General features: G+C 38.3%; 1 protein-coding gene across 2 annotated transcripts in view; it reads right to left on the bottom strand.

The window, feature by feature from the left end:
- Positions 1 to 15,634, bottom strand: part of SPPL3 (signal peptide peptidase like 3) — a 128,956-nt gene that overhangs the window by 82,101 nt on the left and 31,221 nt on the right. The window lies entirely within an intron of this gene.

Genomic DNA, 15,634 nt, shown 5'->3' on the forward strand with positions numbered 1-15,634 from the left:
AATGCCAAGAGTTTATTTTAACTAATTTACTTGCCATCCCCCTCCCAAAGCGAGCTAGCTTATAAACAAGTATTATTTCAGAAGTGCTATACTACTTTAATCATCTGCATATTTTACATGGACTTGTGGAATTCATCTATATATGACGGAAGGAAGCCAAATTTATAATTTTCATAACTAATTTCTGATTGTCTCATTTCCAAAAGTCACACAAACTGAGGTTACAAAAGGAAAGGCGCTAGGTTTTTCACAAGTGCTTTAAATTACTGCTCTTTTAGTGTATCTCATTATACCTAAAGTATAAAAGGAAACAGTAAAGAAAGGAAGCTAATAGTAAGGAAAAAAATCTTTAAAAAACTGCATAAACTACTCACCTCTATGTGTATTAACAGTGATGATCAAAAAATGATGAGCAAGCTAGAGATGATTTGTATAACATTCAAATTTTTTTTTTTTTACCATCTTTTGGGGCCCAGGATATAATACAAACTTGATTACTATGTAAATGTTTTTACATTAATAAAAGTAAAACCAGAGCTAAACTTACATATACCCCTGATCCTCTCCCCTTCTCTCTAACGATGTTACCAGAAATGGGATCATCAACTCTAAAAAGCTTTATTGTGTATCAAACCATCTAAATCAGTCTTCTAAAGGTAAAAAATAATTTCATGTACTTTGTACCAACTTCTACAAAGTTGTAGCCAACCGGCAGGACAGTTTCCTAAGCTATTGTTTAAGCAGCTACTAATGGATTAATAAGCCACCACAGAGGCAGCTGAAATGGGTGATCTGTTTACATCAGCAACTGCTTAAAAGATCTGGGGCAGTTAGGTTACCAATATATAGCAAATACAGGTAAAATCATGAATTTTACTTAGAAAATCTAAATTGCTGTAAAAAACAGACCAACATATTCCGTATGATTTTTGTATGTGGCATCTGAGAATATGTCAAAGAAAATGTCTGGCTTATACATTCCAGTTAGCTACGAACTAGTTTGACTAGTGAATAACATATGTGGTCTATACCTTTTGGGACTAGGAAAATCCTATTTAGCTGAGACTCCTGAAAACAACTCTGGGTTATAGGCTCTAAATCTCACACATACTCTCCCCCTGAAGTTTGCATGTCCTCAAGCCTTACCAATTCTTTATGACAGCTGCTGCTTTATAAATCCATACTTCTAATGTGAAATATTTTTATTTGAAAATCTAGGATTGAAAGGATATTGACAAGGACTCAATAAAAATAGCCATTCCTAACAGTGTAACCGATACATATATGCAGACACTGGTCAGATGCTTCCCTCAGCTGAATCACCCGGCCATGGAAAACCCCATGTTTGCAATTCAGAGTGGTTCTGAAATACTACCCTCTGGTGTGCAAATGTAAAATATATTAGGCTTGGAGAAACCGCTCTAAAGTAACTTGCTGGCCTAAGCTAGGTTCAGAAGTATCACGGATGATCAGTAAAGCATAGCTCCAGGAGCTGCCAAGGGAACTCAGTTCCTGGCACCCCTTCCATTAAATTAAGCCTTCTGGAGACACCCTTATCTTAGATGTTCCAGAGGTTTATGAGTCCTCCCCACTGACCCTTTCAAATCTAATTACTTAGTCTCTAGAGCTGTCTGAGTGTTAAGGCCAAAGGAAATCTTCTCAACACATCCACAAGTGGAAGTTTATGCCACTGCAGGGAAGCCTAAAAAGCCAACTGCTGCTATTCCAGACTTCACGCTATGGAAAAGAACTTGGAGTCTTTTGACAATGGACTAATGGTTTCTTAAAAAAACTTTCTCCTTTTCAACTTAAGTTAATACCCTACATTAGTTTTCTATTGCTATTGTAACAAATTACCACACACTTAGTGATTTAAAAGACACAAATTTTACTATCTTATCAGCCTGGAGGTCAGAAATCTGCAATGAGTCTCACAGGGCTAAAAATGAAGGTGTTGGTAGGGGCTGCTTCCTTCTGCAGGCGGGGAAAATTAGTTTCCTTGCCTTTTTCAGCTTCTAGAGGCTCGCCTGTACTGTTTGGCTCATGTTCCCTTCATCACATCACTCCAACCTCTTGCTTCCATCATCAAATCTCCTACTACTCACTCCGATCTCTTGCCTCCCTCTTCTAAGGACGTTTGTGATTATACTGGGTCCATCTGGATAATCCAGGGTAATTTCCCCATCTCAAGTTCCTTAATCATATCTGCAAAGTCTCTTCTACAGTATTCATGGTAACAGGAATTAGGATGTGGACATATCTGAGGGGCCATCATCCAGCCTAACACACACTTGTTTAGAGATTGTAAATTCTATAAAGCACATTTACCTACAATATCTCATTTAATCCTTATGAGGTTTTATCATTCCTATTTTATGAATGATAAAGTAGGTCTAGAGAAGTTAATTTCTTGGCCACAGTCATAGTTAGCCAAAGAACCACGACTTGAAACCAGAGCATATGGCCCTAGAGACCGGATACCATTACCACACACTGCCTTCTCCTCCACTGTGCTGTTTATAATTCCCTGGCCTTTCTCCTCTCATTTTCTTGTACAATTTTTTACCATCCCTAAAGTCCAAATCACAAGTTACCAAAAAAATGTAGCCCACTCCAGAGCTTCCTAACCTTTCTCAAGTCATGACTCCCTTGGAATCTCGGTCATTTTTTCATGGTATGCCCTAGGCCAAAAGAAATGCCTAACAGTTCTGTTAGGCCCAAACTTATGTCCTAACAACTTAGCACCTTTTGGGTACTCCACAACTTCTCAACGTCTGATTCTTACAATCAAATTGGACACTGCCACCCTTACTTGCTGTTTCACATTGATTTTCATACAATGCTTGCTTTATTCAAGACAATGGCCAAAATCCCAGCTTTGCAAAAATATGACATTATATCAAAAGAAATGCAGTGATTTAATGCTGACTCGTGAACTACCTTAAGCTAGCAGTTTGTGTGATGTCTGACAGATGTCACTGTGTTCGCCTGGAAAATTAAAAATATCCTGTGATGCCCCTGTGAGTTTGTTGGGATACCCCACATCACCTGGGCAAACTGTTTGGACTTATGGACCTATGCTCTTTGGTATGCAAAGTGCATAGCTGTGTCTCTGGATAAGGGGCTAAGACAACATAGGGAACTCGTAGCTTGTTATCACACATGTTTGCATGCCAATTTGATATTTTCTATTAAAGATATATTCTTTATCACCACCATATCTGCTCATCCAGTTTTCTCCTGAGAGACATGAGCAGATGAAGGAAAATGTCTGTATATAAAAAGGATTTTTATTTATAAGTCTCCAGGAATATATCACATCTAAAGGCAGAGAACCCCTGTGTTAGACAAATAAAATAGGTTGACATTTTTATCTGCCCAAAGGAATTGCACTTACTCACTAAAATATCACAAGAACAAACACCTGACACCAAATATAAAACAATATTTTCACTAACTTTAAAAATGTACACAATAGTAGCAAAGTAAAAAACTGTAACACAAATTGTCATATTTCCTGATTCTTTTGATGTCATTTTAAGACTAACTTGGGGGTTCGGCCTGGTGGCATAGTGGTTAAGTTTGTGCGCTTCGCTTCAGCGGCCTGGGGTTCACAGGTTCAGATCCTGGGTGCACACCGACGCACAGCTTATCAAGCCATGCTGTGGCGGCGTCCCATATAAAGTAGAGGAAGATGGGCACGGATGTTAGCCCAGGGCCAATCTTCCTCAGCAAAAAGAGGAGGATTGGCAACAGATGTTAGCTCAGGGCTAATCCTCCTAACAAAAAAAAACGACCAATTTAGGGAAGAAGATATGATGCAAATCAAAGCACATGGAAAGCAAGTTTCAAAGTTTGTCCTAAATTACGCAAATTCATGGATCTTCTACATCCGTCGTTCTCAAAGTTGAGGGTGCATCAGAATCACCTGGAGGATTTGTTAAAATACAGATTGCTGGCTTCACCCCAGAGTTTCTGGTTCGGTAGATCTGAGGCAAAGCCAAGAATCTACATTTCTAAAAAGTTCCCAAGTGATGCAGATGCTGATAGTACAGGGACCACACTTTAAAAACCACTGTATTAGGGGCTGGCAGGGTGGCGTAGTGGTTGGGTTCGCGTGTTCCCCTTCAGCGGCCCGGGGTTCACCAGTTCGGATCCTGGGCGTGGACCTACTCACCACTCATCGGGCCATGCTGGGGGCGGCGTCCTGCATAGAAAAGCTACAACTCTACAACTATGATACACAACTCTGTACTGGGGCTTTGGGGAGAAAAAGAGGAAGATTGGCAACAGATGTCAGCATAGAGCCAATCTTCCTCAAAAACCAAAACAAAACAAAAACCACTGCGTTAGACAAAAATCACATTTACATGGCAATTCAGAAAAGCTACTGAAAGCATTATAAAAGCTGGTGAGGAGAATTTGTATTTGAAAGAGCGGAATAATAACTACAACAAAAACCCACCACCAGTAACACAACACACAGAAAAAATAAAACACAGTGACAGTTCTTCCTCAAACAGATGAAAACTGACCTACTCAAATGAGCTCCTCGTAGTTTGTGCAAGTTATCAATTTACTCTTCATTGACAGCTCTGAAAGGATTAAATGTGATAATACGTGTAACAGCCTCCTGTGAGAGGAGGGACAGAGGAAACTACAGCTCAAAGCCAAGGGTTCACCATCAAGTGCCAGAATAATTCTCAACACTCAGTGGGAGGGTATTAAATACATAAACATGCTCCATCCACCCCTAAACTGCTTTAGAATGCTGAAGAAACTAGTACGTTTTGGGGATGCTTATCAAATTACACTCTAACAGTGAGATCTAAGTAAACGTAGTTCTGCTGACATAAACTGGAGAAGTATGCAGACAGCACAGATTTTTTTTTTTTTTAAATCTGGGGTGATGTGTGGTCACCATTCTCTTATAGCCTCTACATCTATAAGTCAGTATAACAGTAACCAATGGGCAAGAGTCTGAGGTGCTATCAAAGCCTTAATAGTCCAATAAATGTTAAATTGCATTCAGTATATTTTATTAAGGCAAGAAAGCATCCTGTTAATACTAAAAAGATTTTCTGAAAGACTCAGACAAAAATGGCTGTTAATTGAGTCAATCTAAAATTCAGTCAACCTAAATGCCCCAAAGTCTAAGCACCATTAAATTACAGAACTTTGCAAAGGTTATCGACAACGAAAAGCTAAACTTCCTGTATTCTTATTCCTTTTAAATGATAGCCATTGTCAAGTGTTTCCAAAGCAGGGCATTTTGTTTTTGGTATAATCAAAACCTGCTCAATTTGAGAGAAACAGAGCAATAATAAGAACAATGTTATATTTATGATATTCATGCTACTTATTTGGATGCAATATCAAGTCAGGATTTTCAGTATACATGCATGAAACTGTTTGGTGATGACCCTCCACAAGGGGAGAGAAAGAGAGAAGCATGCAGCGCTTGCCTGACCCTACCTCTAGTACGCAGGAAAGAGGAGAGGGAAATCAGTATCCTTCCAGCCACTGTTGCTTCTCTTTGTATGAAATGATCAGAAGACCCCAGAAAGTGCAAGAACAACTAGGAAAGTAAAGGAGACTATCAATGATTATATCTTTTTTGTTAGCTGAGGAAGATTTGCCCTGAGCTAACATCTGTGCCAATCTTCCTCTATTTTTTGTATGTGGGTCGCTGCCACAGCACAGCTGCCGATGAGTGATGCAGGTCTGTGCCTGGGAACCAAACACACGCCACCAAAGCAGAGTGCGCCAAACTTAACCACTAGGCCACGGGGCTGGCCCCTGATTATATCCTTTTTCTGCCACCACGATGAGCAATAGCAAAATAAAAACATGATACTTAGGCGATGGAAAGCACTAGAATAGTTCAACCCACATCTACATTCATAGTTCTAATAACTTAGAAAGTAGATCCCCATTATAAGAGCTTCTGGATAGCACAATAAATGAGGAGAAATAACATAGTTTACTGGCATTTTTCAACTACCCAATTAGAAACTGACAAATGTATATAAACCAATTTTTGTTGGGTAAATCATAGGCTCCTACTATTTTTTAATTTTAAGCTTAATTTTCAAATAAAATTATTGGTCTCAAGCGAAACAGTATTTGCCCCAGAAATGTGTTCAGTCCTCTTGCAGGCAGCAAAACAACCTTACTCTTTTTCATACATGAAGTAAATATATCACTTATGCAAAGAACTATAGGTGTACCTGAAGCCCAAGACCCACACCAGGGTGGAATCACTTCAGAGATTGTGCCTATTCACCATGTAGATGTCCCCGGAAGGCTAGAAGGAGGCCAAGAGAACTCCAGACTTAAGACCGAGTGTAATTATGAAAGGCCCAGAGGATGAATCATGATTAACGTAAGCCAGTGCTGTTCGACAGAATTTTCTGTGATGAAAACATTCTGTATCTACACTGTCCAATAAGGTAGCACTCTAAATGTAATGTGAATGGGGAAATGAATCTGTAATTTTATTTAATTTTAATGAATGTAAATTTAAATAGCCACATGGAGTTAGTGGCTACCTTATTGGACAGCACAGATCCAAGTAAATCCTGGAGATTCCAGTCCCCTTGGTAGTGATCTAGCTTAGGTTTATGATGCAATTCTGGCCAATGAGATAGGAGGAGAAGGCTTCCCTTGAGCTTAAAAAAACAGCGGGGGGCGGGCAGCCCAGTGGCATAGCAGTTAAATTCTCGTACTCTGCCTTGGCGGCCCGGGGTTAGCAGGTTTCGATCCCAGGCGCAGACCTACACAGCACTTCTCAAGCCATGCTGTGGCAATGTCCCATATAAAGTAGAGGAAGATGGGCACAGATGTTAGCCCAGGGCCAATCTTCTTCAGCAAAAAGAGGAGGATTGGGAACGGATGTTAGCTCAGGGCTAATCTTCCTCACAAAAAAAACAAAACAAAACACACACACATACAGGATGAGAAGGTTCTTTTTTCTGCCTCTGGATGTGGTCTTGAAGATGTGATATCTAGAAAATGTTGCAGCCATCTTGCAAATAGTGGGGCAGCAAGCCTACAGATGAGTCAGATATGCTGAAGAGAGCAGAGCAGAATGGAAAGAACACGGGCCCTTGGTACTACCAGTGAGCTGCCCAACCACTGTTGTGGAGATAACATTTTCATCTATTTATTTACTCAGATATTTTAAATTTTTCAGATATTTTCATTTATTCAAAGACTTCCTAAGCACTGACTAGAGATACAGCAATGAGCACAAAAGATAAAAATCCCTGTCCTTATGAATTAAACAAGTTATTACTGTTTAAGCCAGTCAATTCAGGATTTTTTTGTTAACTGTAGCTGAAGATACACTAAGTAATAAGAAAAACAAAGTAAAAGTGGATGAAGTAAACTGTTTTCCTTGGAACAGTAATGAAATAAACCCAGATAGTTAAAAATCAGATATTTATGTCAATTCCAAAGGAAGTACTTCTAGAACAAATATATCCTAAATAATGGTTCATAAGTACTTTGCTAAAAATCATTTTGTTAGTATGTATTAAGGTCAGACTACTAAGAAACATAAAAAAATATGGTTAATAGTAAACTAACCACCTGTATACTACCATCCAAGGACTCATTTGAAGTTATAAATATTAAGGTGTAGCTAACAAACAGAAAATTTTTCTAACTTAATTTATCCTTCATTTATCTCCCTTTCTATCATTTTAAACAACTACAAAATACATATTATTTAAATTATCGAATTGTTCTCAAACCAGAGTAATCCAATAACACATTATGAAGTTTGCTAATCATATAAACACAAGACTAAATAACATTTCCAAAGTGAAATAATTCAAATGTTTGGTACTCCTAATGGATCAAGAGAGTATATCACAGCAGAGCTTTTCCACTATGTGTTAAACAGACTACATGCACAGTTGAAATTAAAAAACAAAAAGCATTATCATTCTCAATTTTTGCCCCTTTTCTGCTCAAAAAGAAATGTAAAAAAACATTAATTATGGGACAGGATTCTAGAATGATGGCAGCAGCCAGGGGCTAGTTGGTTTTGAATTTTCCCAGAAATACAGATTGAGCAATCTGTATAGCAAAACCAAAAATCTGCATCTGCAACAAAATTAAGTGATAAGGTAGCCCAATGAAATTCAAAACACAGCAGGTGGGGACAAACTACTGACTGCTAAAGACTCAGGTGGAATTACCATTTGTGTGAGAAGAAGCAGAGGGAAGCAACAGGGTATCTGACAAATCAGAAATTAGGAAAACCCCAAAAGAGACAACAGGTACCGACTGGAAAATGCAGTGGGCCAAACTGAGAATAGCAGTTAAAACTGAAAGCAGTTTTGCACATTCCAACTCGTGGGTGAGTGCAAGGAGACTGTGGTCACAGGAAGAGGATGGAGTACTCTGGGCCTCGAAGCTCGAAAGTAACTCGAAGCTAACCATCTGAAGCTTCCTTTCAGGACAAAGCTTTGTACTAAGGAGAAACTACTGGGAACAGAATCCAAATTAAGCACAACAGAGACAAGAGAGGTAAAGGAAGAAGGCGGCCCACCCAGATACAGAACAGGAAGGACTAAGGGCCAGATGTCTCAAAGTACAAGGCTTCCCTCTGCTCCTCCCCACCAGGAAATTCAGAAGAGGGAGCTCTACAACCATGAAACAAGAAGAGCTTTCACGACTCACCCCTTTTTTCTAATAGTTCAGGGAAATTAATTTCACTTAAAAATGAGCAAGGGAAAGCACTGTGGTTATATCTCAAAGTCATCATAAGAAAAAGGGGGGGCGGGGGGCGGTGGCCCTGAAGACAATGAAAGCCTACCAGAAAAACATGCCTCTAAAACCGATGAAAATTACATTTCAAAATCAGCTTAAAATTTTTAAGAAAATGACATAATACCCCAAAGAAGAAAATCAAAGCAATGGAACACAAGAAATACTAAAAACCATAACTGAAGAAAACCTGATGAAATTTTTAAAAATTGAAACTCTAGATTAAATCAATCAATCCCTCATCACCAACTCTGAGACATATTCTAGTAAAATTACTGGATTTTTAAAAAAGCAAAAGTCCTGACATCCAGGCAAAAAGACCAAATCACTTGTAACGGAAAGACTATCAGAATATCATTAGACTTTGACAGCAACAATACACGGCAAAGACAAGAGAGGAAACCAAATGTGAGCCAAGAATTTACAGGTAGCCAAAGTAGGAGGAGTGAAACTGCAGGATCATATAGTAAGTTTGTTTAACTTTTTAAGAACTGGTTTCTTTTTATAATCTATTAGTGTTTCCTTTAAGACTTATAGTGTGCTATAAGCAAAATATAAAAATAAGTGCTAATGTATCTTCCTAAATAAGATAAAGATTATGGAATTTAAATGCTTTTTTCAAGCAATAACTGAGACTAAAATTATGATATATAGTATATATGCTATAGTATATATACTACACACACACACACACACACACACTACTCTGTGTGTGTGTGTGTGTGTGTGTGTGTGTGTGTGTGTATAGTTTATTTTGACAAAGAGCAAACAAAAAAACCCAACAGCACCTGAAACAGAAATCCTTTTGGAACCACTGATGTAAAAGAATTCTTTCTGAACACTTATATCTACAGGCATATTGTCCCAATTAATAAGGAAGCTATGTTAAGTCCAAACACAAGAGAAAACACACAGAGCCAAAAAGTCTCCTCAGTCACTGAGCAGGGTCTTTAAGGTGATAAAGAACACATGAAATTATCTACAAAGAACTTGGCTCAACACTGGAAGATGCACGTCACTTTCAGGATATCTCTTCAGCATATTTTGGCATACTCAACCAGAAACATATAAATATATAATACACTTGGTCTACAAAAATACTTGCAGGAAAGGGATCAACAAATTGTATAAATACAAACATTTTCTAGTAATAGACTACTAGAACAGGGCTATTCAAATATGGTTCAGCACCGATGTTGGTTCACAAATTATCGGTAACTGACCCACTTCAAGGTAAGTATAAAAACAGAATGTTTCAAAACCTTTACGGCAATTTGGTAATTTTATGTCTGCTGACTCTAATAATGAAAATTTGGGGCATGCATTTTGTATGTTTTTATTTCATTTTTTTCCCTAGTATTTTATTTTTAGTACATTTTACCAAAAAATCTGTTCATGACAAATTGGGGGGAGGGAGAAAGGAGGATCTGGTATGTTACCAGAAATAGTTTGAGAAGCAGAAGCCAGCAAACGTTTTTTTTTTGGTAAAAGGCCAGACAGTAAATATTTTAGGCTTTGCACACCATATGGTCTCTGTTGCAACTACTCAACTCTGCCATTATAGCATGAAAGCAACCATAGATGATATGGAAACAATTGGCATGTATACAAATAAAACTGTATTTACAAAAACAAGTGGCAGTGCAATTTGGCCCACAGGCCATAGTTTGCTGATTCCTGTACTATAACATTCAAGAAAAAGGAAGGAGACAAAGCACAAAATTTTTCAAAAGGACAGAACTTTGGGAAGGGTTTTGGTAATAAAAGAAAGGAGAAAAGAGTAAGATTTTTGGAATCCAATCCTGAAGAGATTGTTATCAATATAGGCTAGATTTCATTTAGCTATGCCAGCAGCCACATTTCCAGTCACAATAATCAGGCTGTGGTGGATCTTTGCTTTATTCTAGTAAACTACAGTGCCCTATGGTGATACTACACAGGAAAGATGTCTTCATTTATATGCATCATAGCCAAGAACTGAATCCCGGTTTATCTAGCAGAGGAAGACACTGTCTGATATTACACTTAGTGTACAATCAAATCTCTGGTAGATAAAAAAAATCACATCCTTGAAATCATAACATATAAAAAACAATCCAATCTCCTAAAAGGTTAGTCCTGTCCCTCATTATTTGTGTTATGAAATAGTTCCTGTGCCTAACAGATGCAAAATTCTGCTGATGGTACACATTATTAAGGGATTACAAAGATTTTGCCTTCAAAAGTTATATTCTAATGATTAAAATAAGATATATCCATAAATAATCAAAATGCAAGGCAAAAATGACATTACTTCTCCTACTAGACCCTAAGTTTTTTGAGAGCAGGAATCATGCCTGATTCCTCTTTGCATCTCCTCTACCAAGCACATAAAAAAAAAAAAAAAAAATTACCTATTTGCTGAATGAGTAAGGTGTGAGTAACAGTGGGCAATTACTACCTGCCTTTCACAGATGAGGAAACCAAAGTAACAAAAAACGTCATAGCTGATTAGAAGCAGATTCAAGGCCACAATCCAGATTTCCTAATCCCTAATATTCAGGCTTTCCTACCAGGCCATGGATTGCCTCAATATATACAAAGAACAAAATCCCACCAGCAGTAGGACTTCCAACCACCTGAAATAAAACTATGAAATTTAAAGATATCTAAAACATCTTTGAAGAACAACCAATTTTAAATTGAGGGCAAATAACTACACTACAGGAGCAACAAGGATAACAGACATGGTAGAGAAGGAGGGAAGAGCAGAAAGTACTCTCCAAAATATGCTCTGGGGCTGGCCCCGTGGCTTAGTGGTTAAGTGCGCGTGCTCCGCTACTGGCGGCCCGGGTTTGGATCCCGGGCGCGCACCGACGCACCGCTTCTCCGGCCATGCTGAGGCTGCGTCCCACATACAGCAACTAGAAGGATGTGCAACTATGACATACAACTATCTACAACTATCTATTGGGGAAAAAAAGGAGGAGGATTGGCAATAGATGTTAGCTCAGAGCCCGTCTTCCTCAGCAAAAAGAGGAGGATTAGCATGGATGTTAGCTCAGGGCTGATCTTCCTCACACACACAAAAAATATGTATATATGCTCTGGATCCCTGATACCTAAGAGTTCTGAGGTTCGAAAAAGAAGAACAGGAGGGCTGTAAGAGAGTCAGGGGGAACTCTCAAAGGATTGGGAACATGGCTTTGGGTAGTGGTTCTCAACATTTTCATGTTTCCCACATGGTTTCAATTCTAGAATTCTGGGCAACATACTTGAAGGGATAAGGACTCAAAAACAACAGCAAGGGGCAGGCCAGTGGCGCAAGCAGTTAAGTGCGCACGCTCCGCTGCGGCGGCCCAGGGTTCGCCGGTTCAGATCCCAGGTGTGCCCCGACGCACCACTTGGCAAGCCATGCTGTGGAGGCATCCCATATGAAGTGGAAGAAGATGGGGATGGATGTTAGCCCACCGTCAGTCTTCTTCAGCAAAAAGAGGAGGACTGGCAGATGTTAGCTCAGGGCCGATCTTCCTCACACACACACACACACACAAAAACAGTAAATAAGTCAAGAATAATTACAATGCAACCAGTACTACTGTAAAGTAATGTCCACAGTTTTTACAGAAGCTGTTCTCAAACTATTCTGGTTTCAGGACTCCTAGTGAGAACCCCAAAAAGCTTTTGTTTATGTACATTATATCTATTCATATTTATCAAATTAGAATTAAAACTGAGATTAAAAATATTTATTTTAAAATAATAAATTCGGGCCGACCCCGTGGCTTAGTGGTTAAGTGCACGCGCTCTGCTGCTGATGGCCCGGGTTCGGATCCCGGGTGTGCACCGACGCACCGCTTCTCCGGCCATGCTGAGGCCGTGTCCCACATACAGCAACGGGAAGGATGTGCAGCTATGACATACAACTATCTACTGGGGCTTTGGGGGAAAAAAACAAATAAATAAAATTAAAAAAAATAAAAAAATAAAATAAAATAAAATAATAAATTCATACATATTCACTTAATCATGTTTTAATGAAACATAACCTTCTCAAAACAAAAAAACCCCAGCAGAGCAGCACCGTTTTAACACTTTTGCAAATATCTTTAATATCTGTTTTAACTGAAGTCAGCTGCACTCTCATACCTACTTCTACCTTTCATCTGTGGTGATAATTTGTTCTGGTTGAAGTTTACGAAGAAAATCCAGCCTCACACAAATCTGTAGTTTGAAAAGGGAGTTATACAGCCTTTCAGATAATTGTGGATAGTCTTCAATACTACAACAAAACTCAATAGATGGTAGTTTCTTAAAGGTTACATGCAATATGGGATCTGAAACCATATCAATGAACTTTTTATACTCTGTTACATTAAAATCCATTGGTCTATCTTACACTTTGAATAGATCTTTACTCAGCAAATATTGGTTCACTGAGCAACGTGGCTCTTCAAAATGCTGATACATTTTATTATCCAATATCAAAAATCTGTATTTGTTACCATTACCACTGATTTTATCAGAGAAGTCTTTAAATACTAGGAAGCTGTCAAGCTCAAATTTTATCACTGGCAACAAATACTATCAGTTCCTTCATTTTTAAGAAAATGTCTGCCAAATACTCAAATCTGAATAATCATAGTTTTTCTGTCAATTATTCTTTCAAGTAAAAATGATGTTCCATGAAAAAAGCCGCTAGGTCAGCAAGCAACTCAAACAATCCTCCAAGTGCTTCTCCTTAAAAACAACCATGGTACTTCAATATGCAGAAATGCCTTATATGTACTTCCCATTATATCACACTGACTATTTTAAAAAGACGTGTGCTCTAGTATCAAGATTTAATAAAAGGAATACTTTTTACTATTTCAACAAGGACATTCTTAAGTGAAACTGCCTTTTTTTTTAAACTGTGGAGTGTGTGGCAGTGAAGAACACAATGGCTACTAGAACATTTTGGTGCCACCGCCTTGTTTCATGCTTAGGCACTAGCACTTTACCCACCAACACAGTTGTACCAGCAGTACGAATGTTCAGACACAGAAAAAGGCACAGCTTCTCAGTAATGTTATAAAAATAGTTTGACCTTGAGGACCCCATAAAAGGGTTTCAGGGTTCCCAGTGGTATAGGGACTACACTTTGAGAACTGCTAATCTAGAGAAGCATCAACAGTTATCTAAGTGATCCCTTTGTGGCCCTTCAGGAGTGTTTACTGTTTGAATAGAGCTATTTTCTGCTCTAACTCGCTCACATACTTAGGAGGCAACACTCTGTTAGGTATTCAACCTTTTATTGTGGCTATTTTGTGTTTTACCATGTCTCTTATTTCACACACATAGTGAACTGTACACTACTCTACAATGTACTGCACAACCAGCTTAGCTCAGCATTTGACCTGCAACAGCCAGTGTAAGTGTGATGCTTAGGTTCCAACCCCAGGTCCACCACTTTTACTTAGTTTTAACACATCATACAAATTATCTATCTTCATTTACAAAATGAGGATAATAGTACCTACACCTCCAAGGGCTGTGAGGATTCAACTCATTTAGTGTTTTGCAGGGGGACTACATGCCAAACCGCTGTCCTGTCCTTAGTTCTTGTACACAGGAAGTAATTACAAGATGTGAGCAATATTCTAAACAAATCTACTGTAGGACAGTAGATGTATCCTGAGTTGTAGCAAAGAAATTCTGTACAGCTGTCAAAATTAGGCAGCACCCCAGGAACAGGCCCAGGCTCTACAGTAGTATTTCCCAAGCTAGCCTGGAAGAATCACCAGGGTGCCTACAAATCTAGATTCCTGGGCTCCACTCTAGACTTAGCAAATCAGGGAAGGAGCCTAGGGATCCTGTGTAACAACACAAGGGAATTCTTATTATCATGCAAGGGTGGGAAACATACTTCCAGAGGGAATACTGTAATTGAGAGATTTAGATCATGTCCATCATCACACAATCTATACATTTTACTTTATCCTGTGAATAGTGTGAAGTTCATTACAAACATAACCATTAAAAGGTTGATATGTAAAGTCATTTTCTGAATAAACCGAAATGGTAAGGTATAATCTACCTTGGAAAAGGCATGTTTGAAAAGAAGAATTTAAAAGGCAGAAATAACTCATTTCTCCCATTGTAAGATGTCATCCATTGTAAAATGATAGTACACATTTCTCGAAACAATTACATACTACTTTCGTCTTCAAAATTTGATCAAAGTTTAAATTGAAACTTTCTTCACATTCAGAGTTTAACAATTTTTCTGAACTTTTGGCCATTAGCAGTTATGCATATCAAGCGTCACTTCTGAAAAACCGTAAGTGTGTTCTCTTTGACATCTTTAGAACTGACAGAATAATTTTGAGGCAAATAGAAGAATACTTGGGAATCCTCTGAATTTTGTATGTAGTTATATATTTTCTTAACTAGATAGCACCAGAAGTTAAGCAATTTCTTTTAAAAATCAGAAAGAATTTTTTTAAGGTGTTAGCACTGGAGTGATAATCCATCACAAGTCATGAATCAGTCACATGCAACTCCCTTATCTCTCAAACACTACGATGTGTTTCAAAGATTTGGCAATTTCTATTGCTTTTAATTGTATTATCTGTCTTGGTATAGGCTATTTCCTACACATAAAATAATCCTTCTATCACATTCTTTTTGAAGATATATAAAACAAATTATATATCTACATTTAACTTAAAATTCAGCCAAGTGTAATGCCGTCAATTCAAATACATTTAGTGAGGTGACAAATGGATGAAAAGACACCTCTACACATGGCGAAGTGTATATATGCAGACAATGACGTCTGCAATACAAAGTAATCCTCCAGAACACGGCTAATTTCTTTTGCCATTAACGACTG

This window comes from Diceros bicornis, chromosome 35 (genome assembly GCF_020826845.1).
Source record: "Diceros bicornis minor isolate mBicDic1 chromosome 35, mDicBic1.mat.cur, whole genome shotgun sequence".
In the NCBI taxonomy this organism is placed as follows: domain Eukaryota; kingdom Metazoa; phylum Chordata; class Mammalia; order Perissodactyla; family Rhinocerotidae; genus Diceros; species Diceros bicornis.